Here is a 15,710-nt window from a genome sequence, read left to right as displayed (position 1 = left end):
CTCACCATCACTTGGCACTGGAAGAACATGCTGATTTTAAATCACTCCTGAAGTTTTGAATTGAATTTTGGCACCTCCAGCAACGACAGCAATATAGAAAATACTACTAGAACATCTCCTACCATCTCAAAGGAACAGGCTTCTCCAAGAGCAGCTGCAACAGATCAAACAAGTAGCAGAACCCTCTAACTCACATCCTTTTGGAAGACCTAAAAAGACAAATCTTGCCTCCCATCCTAGTAATTTACAAATTAATTTCAGCAGAAAAAAAGGATTCTGAATGGTCTTCTCTTCTGCCTTGTATAATTTAATTTTCACTTCAGATGTAAAGGACCTATGGCAAAACTCCACAGTTGTTTACAACAGTTCAGCCTCATGTTTACTCAGTTAGAACTAAATCAAAGTTTTCAGCCACAGCATTCTGTTTACTTGACTCACTTGGCTCCCCCCTCACAGTGCCTTTGGTGACACATCCAAACGTTTTGTGGTTGGTAGCTGTTGTCTCCTAATCTTTAGTGACAGCTCAGCTGAATCGCTGGTGTTTTCCAGGCTTGGATAGAAGACAGAAAATAAAATAACTTTTTTCCTTATTCTCATTGACACTTTTCCTCTGTTTGTTTGGGGTTTTGTTGTTTGTTTTTTTTACCAAAGGTTCTCTTCAACAGAGTTTTCCTACTTTTCACTTTTATCAACTGAGCTTTCAAATTCTGAATTTTAATTGATCTTCTCTGTGGCCTGAGATGTTTATCACCATTTACACAATGCTTAGGAAAAGAGGTTTCTAGAGATAAAGACTTTAAAAAAAATATTAATTTATTTGATGTCTGATGTAGTAAAATTGCTGTATACAGAAACAAGTAACTTTTCCCCCCCTTGTTTTGCCTCACCTCCTTTACTTTCCATTTTAGGAGGGAAAGACAGCTAGAAACGAGGGGGCAACACCAAAAGAAAAGCATGCTGAAGATCTTTCCCAGAGGATTGTCTGCAAGGCAGACTCCCAGTAGTTTTGAACACCTCTGGTCACTTGTAGTCATACAAGCAAGAAGAAAGGAAGAATTTATCAAGCCAACACAAGCCTCCCTGCTCCGAGTGCACAGACCGATCATTTTCTGTCTCTTGGCTAGTCTTTGTAATAAATATAGGCTTGGTGTGTAATGAAAACCAGCTGAGCGTTTCTCAAGGTACAGATGCTTTCTTTTCTTCTGATTCCAGCTAAGATTGTTCTTACTCTTCATAATCTCTCACAGCTGCCAAAAATCCATCTTATCGTTGCATGAGGTGAAGTTTCCATTAACAGCTATTATGGTAGCAGAGGTCAGGCATCCAGTGTCAAATGAGCTGCTAAAGAGAAACACTGTGCTAGAAAATCCTGTACTAGGGAAGAAAACCTCAACTGAGGTGTGTTTTAGTATTAATTTGAATAGTTGTTATGTGCAAATGTGGCTGGGCTGTGCTGCTTGACAGACCAGTTTCTGATGTCCAGGAAAAAGAGAGGGAAATTCAGGGTGTGGAAGAAGTGGGAATATACATCCACTTGGCTGACTGAAGAAGAATTTTAATAGTTTTGATGATGTTCAGTTTGAAAACTGTCAGCCAACCAGACTGGCTGCCCCTTAGGCTGGAGGGCTCTAATGAAGGAAGCTTTGACCACAAACATCATTTGCCTTTTCAGCACTCACATTGTTGCAGGTGAGGTTCCTCCCAGTCACCGCAGGAGAGTGAAATAAAAGCAATAGTAATAATAGCCCTTGATTCCCAATCATTTAGTGGAAAATGAGAAGTTCCCCTCAAAAAGAAACAACTCCATCTCAAACATTCTCAATTCCAAAAGACCTTCCTCTAGTAATAGCCTCTGGATTGAACATATTCTTTGTTGATTGTGAGTAACTGTATTTTAGTACCCTGCTAGTATGATGGCATCATTTTCTTTTGGAATTACCTACCTGAAAACATGTTTGACATTTTGAACAGTAACACTGTGTATGTGTCTTATCTACACGATAAGTTTACCAAAGCTATAATCATATGGGCGGATGCACTGTGCAGGTGCCAAATGTTAATTGTCAGTGTGCTACATGCTGAACAAAGACAGAAGTAAGCAAATCAAAAGGTAAGTTTCAATAAATTTAGGAATTGTTTTGTAACCCCTCTCAATTTTAAAATAATGAAATGCACAATTATTTGGGAAAGAATTAAAAAAATATTGACTATCACAATGTATTTTACTTTTGATAATTGAAAACATAACAAATTAAATATTTGCAGAAAATACTGGCTATTTGTCAAAGTATTACCACATTATTCTTTCTACAATACCTCAATATTGCAGGCTCTAAATTCTAAGTGCAGACTCTGCCAAACAATGCCAAAACTATCAGACACCAACACCATTGTGATAACTCAGCAACATCCCGCACCCTTCCTCTACCAAAAAGCCATCTTTTAAGTTTTTGGGTCAGGTTGTGTGGAGAATGAGACTTCTTTTGTCAACCACCAGCATTTTTATGTGACATGGAAAACCCTTTCCCACACAGAGATGCACTGATTTTAGTTCCATATTGTGCCGCTTAAAAAAATCCATACTATAGTTAAACCATTACAAAGCTTTTGCAAAATTACTCACAGGAAACTGCACTCAAAGCCCATCTTTGCTGACCTGTTGAAGCAAGTCCAAGGGAGGCCACAGGGTGATTAGAGGGAGGGAGCACCTCTCCTGTGAGGAAAGGCTGAGAGAATTGGGATTGTTCAGACTGGAGAAGAGAAGGCTTTTGGGTGAGCTAATTGCAGCATTCCAGTATCTGAAAGGAGCCTACAAGAAAGATGGAGAGAGACTTCTTGCAAAAACATGTAGTGACAGGATAAGAGAGAATGGCTTCAGACTGAGAGTAGGTTTAGATTAGATTATTAGGAAAATATTCTTTCCTGTGAGGGTGGTGAGACACTGGCACAGATTGCCCAAAAACACCGCTGATGCCTCATCCGTGGAAGTGTCCAAGGCCAGGTTGGATGGTCTCTGAGCAACCTGGTCTAATGAAAAGTGTCCCTGCCCATGGCAGCAGGGTATGACTCTATGATCTGCACCTCTAGCAGTCTGCTGGAGTAAATCCAGTGCCCAGTGCCCAAAGCTCCACCAGCAGAACTTGGGGAGCAGTTTATGCTCAGGAGGAAATACACCACCACCACCACAGACACCTCGACCTCAGAGTCCTGCAGGCCCTGGCACAGAGGGAGTAGTACAGGCTCTGAAGAGTAACCGGGAAGCAGAGATGATATCTGTAGCATTTTCACAGAGCCCCAAAAACATGACTCTTATTCTGTACCTTCTAAGATGAAGAAATCCTGTAGGAGCAGAAGATCCAGTATTAAGTAGCTTTTTCTACCCTTCTAACTCACTGCAAGTAGAGGTGGACATTTCAGAGATGAAGTCAAATCATCTGAAATAGTCTGCAGCCACTCCTTAGTTAGCACAGAGGTATACTGCCTCCCTTGGTGCTAAAATTTCAAGAAAGGCATTAAGTCATAGACCTGACTCAAAAGAATACTGATTTAAAAGCCACTGTCTTTTAAATGGATTACTGAAAATGTTTTTCACTTGTCTCAGCTACATAAAACCTTTTTTTATCGAACACATGGCTGACCCATAGACACCAAAGTGGTTTGGGTTTTTTCCTTTCTTTTCCTAACTGGGAGAAGATTAACATATATGTCAGGATTTCTGGTGGAAATCTGGTCTGTTTCAAAGGATACTGATAATAGGAATACCAGATTAATGGGCATTTCAGTTGAATTAATGGAAATAAGGCATGAAAGTGAAAATGTACATTACTGAACACAAGTAAAGAAAATATACTCTGCTGTTTAGAATTGCACTTTGAGTAACTTTGAGTAACCAATAGATCATAAAGAACATTTCTCAAGATGTTTTTTACATTTAAACAAATCTTTTGTAACCTATGTTCTGCTCCTTAATGCTGGGGTCCTCCTTAAAAGTAAGACTGAGATTACACAAGCATAAAGTGGTTAAACATATAACAGTTGGACTTGATATTCTTAAAGATCTTTTCCAACCTAAACGATTCCATGGTTCTACAACATCAGCACTTCTATTGTCCTCTCAAAATTACAAGCAAAAAAAGCAGTGTGTATGCATGAATCTCTGACAAACTGATTTTCAAGGCTCCTGTAGTTTAGCACATTTCTGTCTTCCAAGTAAAATGGGAAGCTGAACCCAGCCTGAAGGCAAAACAAGGTGGGTTGGCTGAGGAAGACTGACACAGCGTTTGCCAGGCAGTCACAGCTTGCTTTAGGGCTGGCAATCTTATGAGCTGCCCTTTTACATGCCAAGAGGACAAAGTCCAAGCTGCACTTTCTTTTCAACCTCCCATTCTGACTCTTTTCTTCATAAAGAAGGTAGGATTTTACCACCCCACTTGCAAATAGATGCAGAGAAAGGTTTAGCAAGTGGCATCCAAGGTGGACAGGGCCCCTGAGAAACTGTCATACAAATCAGTGATGAATGAGGTCAGCTACAATTCAAGTATGATAAATTTGAGACAGTAACTGAAATTAAAAAATTAGGAGAAACAAATTAAGAACTATTTCTACCACCAAGATGTAATTGTACACGTTAGTACCATGGGAAGCTGTGGAGATAAAACTTGAAAATAAAAAGCTATGCAGGATACATGAACATAAAAAATATAGAGTGGAAAGTAATGCTAAAAATGTTTGGCTTTTATCAGAAGCACACTCAATGTAGTTCATGATTCTTTCACTTACATAGTATTACAAACTTCTTTGTGGACTACCAGCACCAGCAGCAGCTGCAATGACGGAGTTTGGGGCTGATTTAGTGTGGCAGCTCCCATATTTCCTCTAGTTTCTCTCTTCCTCACAGTAGGAACCCATCACATTCATATGCACTGGAGCAGAAATAACAGTATTTCCAGTTAAAACTGTTACACAAATTAAGCTCTGCTTTGTTGGTCACTATTAAATCAGGATTTTTTTTTTTTCCTGAGAATTTCCTATTAAAGCAAGATGTTTTCATCCAAGTTTCTTAGCCAAAATTTTGCTTTCCTTTAAAATTGACTGTATTAAAAAATAAAAAGCATGACATTTGTTTCTGAAACATTGAATTGAGAAAATATTACAACAACTGGTGGTACAAATGCCTTATCTCTGTATTATCCTTTCTTCATTAGGATCAAGCAACCTCTTCTTTGATGCCTTACAATCCCTTTTCTTGTTGAGCTACCTGGTGTTTCATGAGAGATGGCTGGGCCCTGACCCACAGAGCAACAGGGGTGCATGAAACATCCAGTCATCATATCCACACTTCCAGGCAGATTTTCCTTTGAGCCACCTTTGGATTTCTTTCCAACAATAATTGAATTTCCAAGTAAAACATGAAACGTACAGTCTTACATTAAAAACCAACTTTGATATATAATTTTCAACCTGTCCTACTCATTATTATACACTTAGTATTTCCATGTGTGCTGAGGAGATGATATTATAACTGGGTTAATCACATATGCACTGAAATACATAACTGAATCTTGAGCATCTGCAAGATAGTTCTGACAGGTCTGGCAAATAACCTGGGAGCTGCACCAGGACTTGTTTCTCAGTTTATCAACTGGAAAATAAAAGCATCAGGGTAGTAGAACAAACAGTATGTACTGGTAGGGATTGAGCTGGGTTTTTATCCTTTGTGTAAGTAGAATATTGCATGGCTCATTTTTCTGCCAGTGAGCCAGAAGTTCATAGGTAGTGGGGCTAAGTCGATCCAGAAGTTACTGGAAGGGAATTACACTCCAGCATGTCCTCTCAACACAATGCTGGCTCCCTCTAACATTTACTTTCTTCTCCCCTCTACCTCCTCTACCCTTTTCATTATTACTGCTACACTCAATAAGGTAGCAACATATGTGTTATTTTTTCCCAGTCCAGCAACAGTAAGTGTTAAGCAGATGATAGTTCCAAAATGCAACGTATATATCATATTTTGTGACTAACACAATCTCCCAATCAGGACATTTTGATCTTCCAGTTATAGCTAGGGACTTTTTCAGGAAATGATCTTTTTACATGCTCTCATAAACTCTCAGAATGTCTGGTTTTGTTTCACTCTCTCTGCTAAAGAACACCAATAGTTTCTCTTTGGTTTCCCAGTGTATGTTTACCAAGCTGATAAAGACTGCAAGATGCATTGAAAGAAACACTTGGTTTATTTTATTTTATTTTGGCAACGATAAGAGTGTGGAATCCATTTTAAAACGAGGAGAAAAATAATTGGCATGTCCCTCTTATATTGTATTTTATACATGTGCACACATGAATGCATGCACACATAGATTTTAGATTTTTTATGGGTACCTTCTTGACTTGCAGCCATGTGAATGCAAGCCAGCTCATGTATTTAATTGTATCAGCATATAATGGCAGACAGATTTTCTTCCTTCTTGTGCTGCAGCATGAGAAGAAGCTTTCCTAAGAAACAGGAGAGTGTATGGCAAGGGGAGTAAAACCCTGACTTTCATCCTGCAACAGAGATTAAAGCACAGACTCATCCAGATGATAAACTGAAACAGAGTATTGTGCCCTCCATGTAATTTATGGAATACATGCCTGAACTAATAAACACCTTAGGGAATAGATCGTGGTGAGTGGAAGCCTCGCTTAAGTGCACTAAAATCAAGCTAGAGTAGCTAATGTTCTGCTTCAGGTGGAGGCAACAAAACAGAAGCTGAAGACCAAAACTCAGAAAATCTGCTGAACTTTCAGCCCTCTGTGTCTCTGTCTCCCTTTTCACACATGCAGAACCTTCTTTCTCAGTAAACTCCAAAGAGGAAATAACTAAAATTGCTTAAAAGACACAGATATTACTGTGCTGTTATTATGGTCAACATTCAGCAGACTATGCAAAAAAATGCACTTTCTACGTGTTAGGCTTAAAACTTACATTAAAGAGCGAAAAAGACTGCAAGTTCTTTATCCAGTATGCTGAGTTGAAGGTAAGGTCATTGCTTGCCAGCAGGCTATGACTGACTCTAATTAAACATTTTTATACCACTCATCTGCTGCTGGGGAACATGTCATTAAAACACAGGAAACATTAATCTACAGATTATTGCTATAAAAAGAAAACTTTTACACAATCTTTACTTCCAATTAAAAGAAGCTTAGAAAACATTAACCCTTAGAATACTACAATTCCACCACCTAATAAGAGCTCCAGGTCAATGTTACTCTGCTAATTGCCTGTTTCTTCATCCAGTCACACCAGTTTTGCACCAGTGTAAGTGTACTTATCTCAGTAACATTCACTCATTGCATATATACTCATATAATCTTTTGCCTGCATAATCACAGACCTTAAACTAGGATATTGGTTATGTGTATTTACTACATTTTGACTATCTGGAACAAACTTCAAACACTTTTCAGAAAAATGGTGGGTGATCTCTCTATAAATCCCCACGTCTTATGCTAGTCAAGAGCACAGCATATTCTATTATTTATTCATTATTTATTTTTATCAACCACTGTGGTCCATCTTGAAGCAATTGCATTGCTGTGTGAAAGCATCTCTATGCTCCATCTGCTTAGAAGACCAAGTAATGTTTTGGACTGGGTTTTGGGGTAGGGGGGTAGAGGCAAAGGGAGATTTATGGACAGACACAGATTTCTGTGCTCTTGTCTATTTACCAGCAGTATGCAATTTGCTTTTGGTTGTGAGGTGATATTCAGTCTCTTGAACCTCCAGTTCTTGCACTGAATCCCCCCATTCGTTCTCTTTCCCTTCTGCAAGGAGTTATGTTTAAAAGTTCAAACCCTTTAAAAAAGGGTTTATAGAGATTAGCAATACTAGTCTGAGATGGTGTAACTAGTAACATTCATTTTGTCTTAGATTTGACAAATCTATATACTTAAAGAAATCACATTTATTATATTTGTTCCTATGCAACTAAATTTGGGGACATTTGATTTCTATTGGTATCTATATATAAACCTGTATAGATGAAGAAACAGAATATTTATATTTAACATTGTCTCAATCTGCACATTTAGAAACTTAGCACACAGTTTCAACAGTAGCACATTATCACTGCTTTTACTTTTCAGTTTTTTTCTTAATAAAAAGCCTGTCATCCAGTCCTCACTGTTACACAAGCATTTAGTTAAACTAGTTAAACAAGATCAGATTGTTGCTGGAACCATGGTGGAAATATTTACAGTAAAACTCACCTGGCTTTAAGTATTGTTCCAAAGTTGAAATTCAGCCCAGTCTTGAAAGTTCACAAAGGTTCATTAGCTTATTTGAGCAAAACCCAGGCTCGTTTTCAAGTAAACTTTGGCTGATATTTACTTCTAGATAAAGGGCACAGTATGACAGTGATATGATTAAAATGGTTTGAATGAAAACCCTCTGTTCCTCTTGCGAAGTGGAAGAGAAACATTATTGTTTTGGTTACTCATTCAACACTCATAAAATCGGCCGCTCACTTTCGGAGGGAGGTTTACTGCCTATGCTCACAAATATTCACCACACAGCCAAAGGATTTACACAGCCAGTTAAGAAGAAAATATATAAAGTGGGTAAGGGAAAGCATCACTGGTTGTTCAAGGAGTTAAAATGTCTCCTAAATTGGAATAAGCAAAGTATATTCTACCTTAAAAAGAGATAAAAAGGGAAGACAGCATCCCCTAAATCCTTACAGACTTAAAACTATTCCACATCATTATCATCACTTGATGGATTTATAAATTAATTGTTTCTTATTGTCCATTAACCCAATGACCCAGATTTTACTGCAGCTCAGATCCAAACAAAAATCTTTCTAATCAGATGGGAATGGAAGATGCTTAATGAAGTTTAAGGATGCACTGAAACCCAGTCTGTCCTACCATTCCATATTGCATGTTACCAATTTGCAGAGAGTTACAGCTAGTTTGCCAAGATTAAACAAGGGAGGAATTATTACCTCTGAGGCTTCAAATCAATTTTCTATCTGTTGTGATGACTTTGGTCACCTTCAAGGTTCCCTGGAGAAAAGAAGGAAAGGAAGTTAATAAATAGGGATTCATAAAGATGGCTGCAGCTCTAAACAGCATCCACTGCTTTCCCTTTTCATCCCTGAGTATGAAGAAACACTGCCTCAACAATATGAAAATATAATAAAATGCATATGTTTCTTTTATATATGGAAAAGGTATGTAATTAGTTTTAGCTTAAAATAAGAAAAAATGGAGACTGGACGATTGTATGCTCACTGTAGAAAACAGCAGATGGACTAATTTCACTTAAGCTAAAAATAATACACAAGTGGAGAAAGCCAAACTTGAGTCTCCTTTTGTAGGGAGTGTCAGCTATAGATTTATCCACACTTTCCTTGGCGGCTTGGGCCAGGAATCAAACACATACCTTTACTGCTTAGCAAATCATTATCTTTACCTTTACCGCTTAGGAAAAGAGGACCAGAAATCTCAGTTGAGTATTGAACCTTCTGACTGTCCTCATAATTTTCAGTTCATTCCCTGGCTCCACTTTGGAGTCTCTCAGCCAGTTCTCTTCAAGACAAATGTGAAATAGAGGATTTTAATCTTTAAGTAATGTGGATGCAAGGAGTGACTGCTCCATGACTCTGGATCTAGAAGCTCTTCCTTGGTTTGTGCTTAATGGTATAAATACAACTGAATGGATTTGTCCAAGGCATGATAACATTTTGAGAAGGCACGAAAAGCTTTTAGGAGACAGCCTTGCTTTGTGACCTTCTAGGATATCAGAAAACCTGATGGAAGTTTAATTTTTATATATTCAGATGTGACCCAGTCCCAGTATTGTTCCTCTGTACTTTAACAGGTATGTGACGACATCAAGGAAATTTCACAGAATACCAGGTTTGATTGTTGATGATGGTTGATATAGTGCAAAAACTACAGATAAAAATTATCTTTAAAGCACAGATCTGCTCTATCAAAAAAAGTAGAATCCACCAATTTTTTTTCTCCTAATCAGCTGTATGCAATTTTTCTACTTAAGCAAGGCAATTTTCTCTCTTTCATCTCAGTCTAAAAACTATCTCTCCTTGCAGAGGAATCATAACATTTTTCAAGCCCAAATAAAAGGCAACCGAAGAATACATAACTTGCATTCCTCTTATGTCACTTTGCAGACATAGTTGCAACATATTAAAAAAAAAAAAAAGAAAAGTCTTGGCACTCACACGGAATCAGAAGAAAAACTACTCTGAATCACCCTTGAAAAAAACCCAAACAAAACCAAAACTGCAACTGCAGCTGGACAGAGGAGTGGGAATACAGGAGGGGAACAGCTCTGCAGACACCAAGGTCATTGGAGAAGGAGGGGGAGGAGGTGCTTGAGGTGCCAGGGCTGAGATTCCCCTGCAGCCCGTGGTGCAGACCATGGTGAGGCAGCTGTGCCCCTGCAGCCCATGGGGGTCCATGGGTGAGCAGGGATCCACCTGCAGCCTGTGAAGGATTCCAAGCTGGAGCAGGTGGATGCCCAAATGACACTCTGAGCCTGTGGGAAGCCCACACTGGAGCAGGGTCCTGGCAGGATCTGTGGAGAGAGGAACCCAGGCTGGAGCAGAAACCTGGTAGGACTTGAGACCCTGTGGAAGACCCACTGGAGCAACCTGTTCCTAGAAAGACTGCACTCCATGTGAGTGACCCACACTGGAGCTGATGGTGAGCAGCTGTTGTCCATGGAAAAGACTCATGCTGGAAAAGTCCATGGAGAGCTGTCTCTTGTGGGAAGGACCCTGCTTTGGCTGGCAATAAATTACAACTAATTTCCCCAAGCCGAATCTGTTTTGCCTGTGACAATAATTGGTGAGTGATCTCTCCTTGCCCTTGTCCTTGCCCATGAGCCTTTCCTTACATTTTCTCTCCCCTGCCCAGCTGAGGAGGGTAATGACAGAGTGGCTTTGGTGGGCACCCGGTGTTCAGCCAAGATCAACCCACTACATCAACGAAGCACACAAAATTACAGGGTTAAGCATAAGGAGAAAAGGGGAAGGGAAAAGGGAAGGGACAGAGCAATTTATACCATATTTATACCAGGTTGCCTTTTGGAATACAGTGACATTTTAAATCATGACTATGCAGAGTAAATAGGTAGTCTAATTTTTATTCATGATTTAAAGTATTTGTGAAGTGACCAATCACTGAGTGAAGAAGGAATGTAAACTCAGAGTATGTGTTCAGTAACATTTGCTTAGTGAAAAAAAAAAATCTTTAGAGTAGCTACTGTTGTTCAATATTAAATCTGAGTTGCTGGGTCTGAATGATTTATGTGCAAAGTTATTAAAAGTAAATCAAATAAACACATGGGAACACTAGTCATTCCATTTGTTCTCGCTAAATCCCCCTCAGGTTATTTCTTACATATCAGTAACGTGGCCAAGCAGAATGCAGGGCTGTTCAAGTGTCATGCTAATATTTTGGCATCTCCAATAAGCAGTGACAAAGGGGAAGCCTTTTTCTGACACTCTCAGAAAGTGTTTTGGAAGTGTTTATCCGTATAATTATGACAAGCTGTGTTAATTAATACCAAAGGACGTTTCTCATGTGAAGTTCCTAAAATACACTTCTTAGCATCTTGAAAATTTTCAGGACACATTCAAGATACTATGAAATATTTCTATATACATGAAACTTAAAACACATTTTCAGAGTTGCAATCCTGCAGTCTTGATGTATTTCCTGCTTCCAAGTTTCACAGTGATTAAGTTTCAAAATCAGTTTCCTTAATGAGTCATAATATCTGAAAATGATTTTAGTATAATTCAAGTTGAATCATAGAATGGTTTGGGTTGGAAGGGACCTTTAAGATCATCCAGTTTCAGGCTCCCTGCCACAGGCAGGGATACCTTCCACTAGATCAGGTTTGCTCAAGTAGAATGTCCTTGACCATGGCAGAGACAAATTCAAGTTGAGTTAACCAAGTTAAACAAATTTAAAATATATCTTCAATCAAAAACATTTACAGACATTGTCTCAGGCTTGTTCCCAATGAGACTTCTTTGTACAGAATACTGCAAACCATACATAAATTACATGCATTTTTATGAGGATATCTTTCAAATTATGTTCTCTGTTGTGGAAACTTGCCCATACACAAAGAACTTCCATTATATTTTACTTTATCCTAATCCCAGTTATGCTTGTCAGGATTCATGAAAGCTCAGCTCTTTCATTCAAACTGTGAAGGAATAGAATTTAGAGGACTATACCTTTTTGGACTGCACGTCTTTCAGGTTCATCTATGATGAAATAAATAGTCTGAGCCCACGCTATTTCTCAAGGAAGATTACAAAGAAATTGTCCATATATAGGATCTCAGCCAGTGAAACAATTTCCCTTTCATATCCTTTCTGACCTGAATGCTAGTACGGAAAATTCATCATGTTTGCTGAAGCTTTACAGGAAGAAAACATTGTTTTCATATGAGCACGTTCCCCAATTAACCAATTAACCAGTTCCCATGTCTGCCATAGACAAACATAAATACATTACTGGTTTAAATAACTAAATATGTATTATGACTTGTAAAATTACCACCATTTCAAAATGGGGATGTATCTGTGAAACTGCCTTTGAAGAAGTCTACCAATGCTTCCAATGCTTCTGAAGGCACACCTCATGGTGCTTTTCAGTGTGACCCATTATCATGTAGGATTTGAAAAAAAAAAAAGCAGAATTAAAGGATTTTTTGGACATTATATTCCCACTCCTGTCACTGCTTCCCTCTAAATTCACAGCTAACCTGCATACTCCAAAACAGGTTATAAAGTTGCATAGAGTTACTTCTGAGGACTAACATTGCCAAGCATTTATATTTCCTGTTATTTATTAATAAAAACAGGAGTTTCACATAAAAAGAGTATTAGTACTCAGTATCTTCTTTCCACATAAAATGTTGGCTTTCTTAAAAAACAACAAACCCCATTAATATCCCAACATCATTTTCTTTCCAGAGAACCTCTCCTAGTGTCCCATATAAACAGAGTTGGTTGATTTGTATTCCCAAGGACTGGGTTCTTACCTAGACTCCAAATACAAGTTACTGGGAGCTTTCATCAAGGATCACCATTCTACTCTGAAGACCAAAAAATGGAAGCCTAAAATGGCAGTGCATGAAGCATGGACAATTCTCTTAAGAAATTCTCACATAAACTGCAGCCAAAGAAGAGATTTCAGCCAAATTTTTTCAGTATTTGGATTGCCTCTAAAGCAACAGATAATATAGAGGAAACATTTATTATTCTGGAAAAAAAATACCTATTTTAAATAGCTTCCATTTTCCTATGAAACAGAATAGCACTGCCACAAAATAAAATACTCACATTAAGCCTTCTGTACTGACCAGCAGAGCAATCAAATATGAGATTACTCTTATTGATTCTTATTTCATTACACCTGAGGAATAGTCTGAAGATATCATTTAGAGGTAAATTTTGCAATTAAATTGGCAAAAACTGCAGCCCAAGACCACCTCTGGGTTTAAAATTTAGTCCCATTCATTCCAATTTGCCCAAGACATTTTCAAATTCATAAGAAGAAATTTTAAAACCCTCAAAAAAATTATAATATTACAAGGGTGAACAGCAAACAACTATTGTGCTACACCACATTTCAAACGCCAGCATTCTGAAAAAAGCTGACTTGTATTAAAAAAAAAAAAAAAAAAAGGAGCTTTTACAAAAAATAAAAGTTATAATTAGGCATCACAAATGGTATATAGAAATGTCCACAAGTCTTTGGAAATTTTAAAGAAAACTATAAGATTTTTGTCTCTGTAGTACAAAGTACATGCTGTCTTTTCCCGTCTCCCTAATAAGGAAAGGTTGAATTATGCTCTGAGCTACTTATTTTTGGGTCAGCAAAGCAAAAGCACTGCTAAAATGTAAGGTTTCATCTTGCAACAGGAAATGTCTGCCTGGAGTAAGATTTACATTCACAGCAACTCTGAATTTATGGTAGCAATCCCTTACGCTACAGGGAAAGCGAGGTAGAGCAAAAGTACCAAGTATTGCATGCAAAACTGTCAGAAAAGTGGAATAACTTTTGGAAACACGCTGTTTCCATTCTGAAGGGAAAGCGGTAGTGCTTGATTTATTTACAGAGATGCATAAGGTGCTCTCTCCTTGAGCACAAGTAATGTCAAGTAACAGGAGACAGTTTTCTGCTCACTTTTCCAAACCTCTGTCAGCCAAAATGCTCTCCCATGAGCTGTTTCCTCAGGGACGCATTCTCCACATCAGACCAAGCTGTGTCTCCCATCCCTTTACCAGCTCCTACATCAGATTCTTTCATCTTTTCATCATCTCTCCCACAGATATACAAACAATCAAAAAACAGTAGCTGGGAGAACTGTTCTTGCTTCCAGTTGCCTTCAGTGAGCCTTTCCTGTGTCTTGAGAGGAGTCCCTGTAGGTCACCCTTTTGGGTGGCAGCAAGAGTTTTACAACTGTTTCATATCCCTTACAGACCTTAAAATTACATTGGTCCATTAAGTCCCTCAGGTTTTAGGAAACTTAGTTTTAGCTATAGATTTTATCTTTTTTTAATTTTCTTTTCTACATTCGAATAATCTTTATTACATTTATTTTATAATGCATTTTAAAGCACTGATGAGCAGTAAGAAGAGGGTATTCCACAGAAAACAGGACTGTATGAATTAAGCATAATACCTAGAAAGCAACATTAGATTAATATGTATAGCTGTTAGCAGGAAGAAAAACAATTAACTAGAAGGGAAAGCTATCATCTGAAAAATTCAGATTATTAGCAAGCAAGAGCCAAGAATCTTTTCTAGGTAACTAAGATAAATTGCAAATTTCTGAGGATCTGCCACTTTATTCATAGATTTAGTGGTTTTTCATGCTAACAAACCTCAGAGCATGAAGGATATGGCTCTCATTTCATCATTCACCTCCGAGGCACAGGTACAACTGGTGTCTGTATGGGCATATAGGAAAGTAAAACTACACCATGGGTGACTTAAGCGAGGCAGTGGTGCTTCTCTTTTTTTTTTTTTAGCCCTGAAAGCAACCAATAGTCTCAACTTTATATGTATATCTCTGTGTTACAGCAGTAACAATATCATTAGGTAATTCTGACACAAAAAGCTGAGGTGGAGTTACCTCTACTTTCAGGATGGAGGTCCTGTATAAGCCCAGTTGGACTAGCAGCTCATTTCAAGCTTGCTGCTGAATTTATATGGAGTGTTAATGATCTCCAGCTAATTCTAGATTGGAGTTAAGAGCTTACCACAGAAACTGACCTTTGCTGTCCCAGAGGAAAAGTGGGAGTGAAATGATTATCTGAGGCTATTTGCTAGGTCTGAAAACCCACTTAATGGATCAATAAATCAAACAGTGAATGGAGCTGGTTTAGAAACCAGGTGTGGATTCTAGTACTAAATAGGTGTTTCATGTGAGAGAATAGTGTGGGTTATGTTAGACTGGATGAAATCAGCTGAACTGCATCCTCTAAATCCTTAAATCAGTATGACATTCAATCTAACTTTACTATCACTATCCCTTCTTATAAGAATTCAGTAAAACACCCTTGGATGTGTAGCTTGTGCAAAATGTGTCAACATAAAATGGAAGTAATATTTGATTAGTTTTAATGCAGTACACTAGTAATAGATAAATATCTGAGTGTTGATATAGG

The 15,710-nt window shown here is 38.2% G+C and overlaps 1 long non-coding RNA gene across 1 annotated transcript in view; it reads right to left on the bottom strand.

Moving 5' to 3' along the window:
* LOC126642736 (uncharacterized) overlaps positions 1–15,710 on the bottom strand; it is a 64,622-nt gene that overhangs the window by 33,452 nt on the left and 15,460 nt on the right. Inside the window, exon 2 of the long non-coding RNA XR_007629518.1 lies at positions 8,991–9,051. This is a non-coding gene — a long non-coding RNA (uncharacterized LOC126642736). The remainder of the gene's footprint in view (positions 1–8,990; positions 9,052–15,710) is intronic.

This window comes from Myiozetetes cayanensis, unplaced genomic scaffold (genome assembly GCF_022539395.1).
Source record: "Myiozetetes cayanensis isolate MyiCay16 unplaced genomic scaffold, myiCay2020 scf24, whole genome shotgun sequence".
Classification (NCBI taxonomy): Eukaryota; Metazoa; Chordata; class Aves; order Passeriformes; family Tyrannidae; genus Myiozetetes; species Myiozetetes cayanensis.
This window is presented reverse-complemented; position numbering and strand designations above follow the sequence as displayed.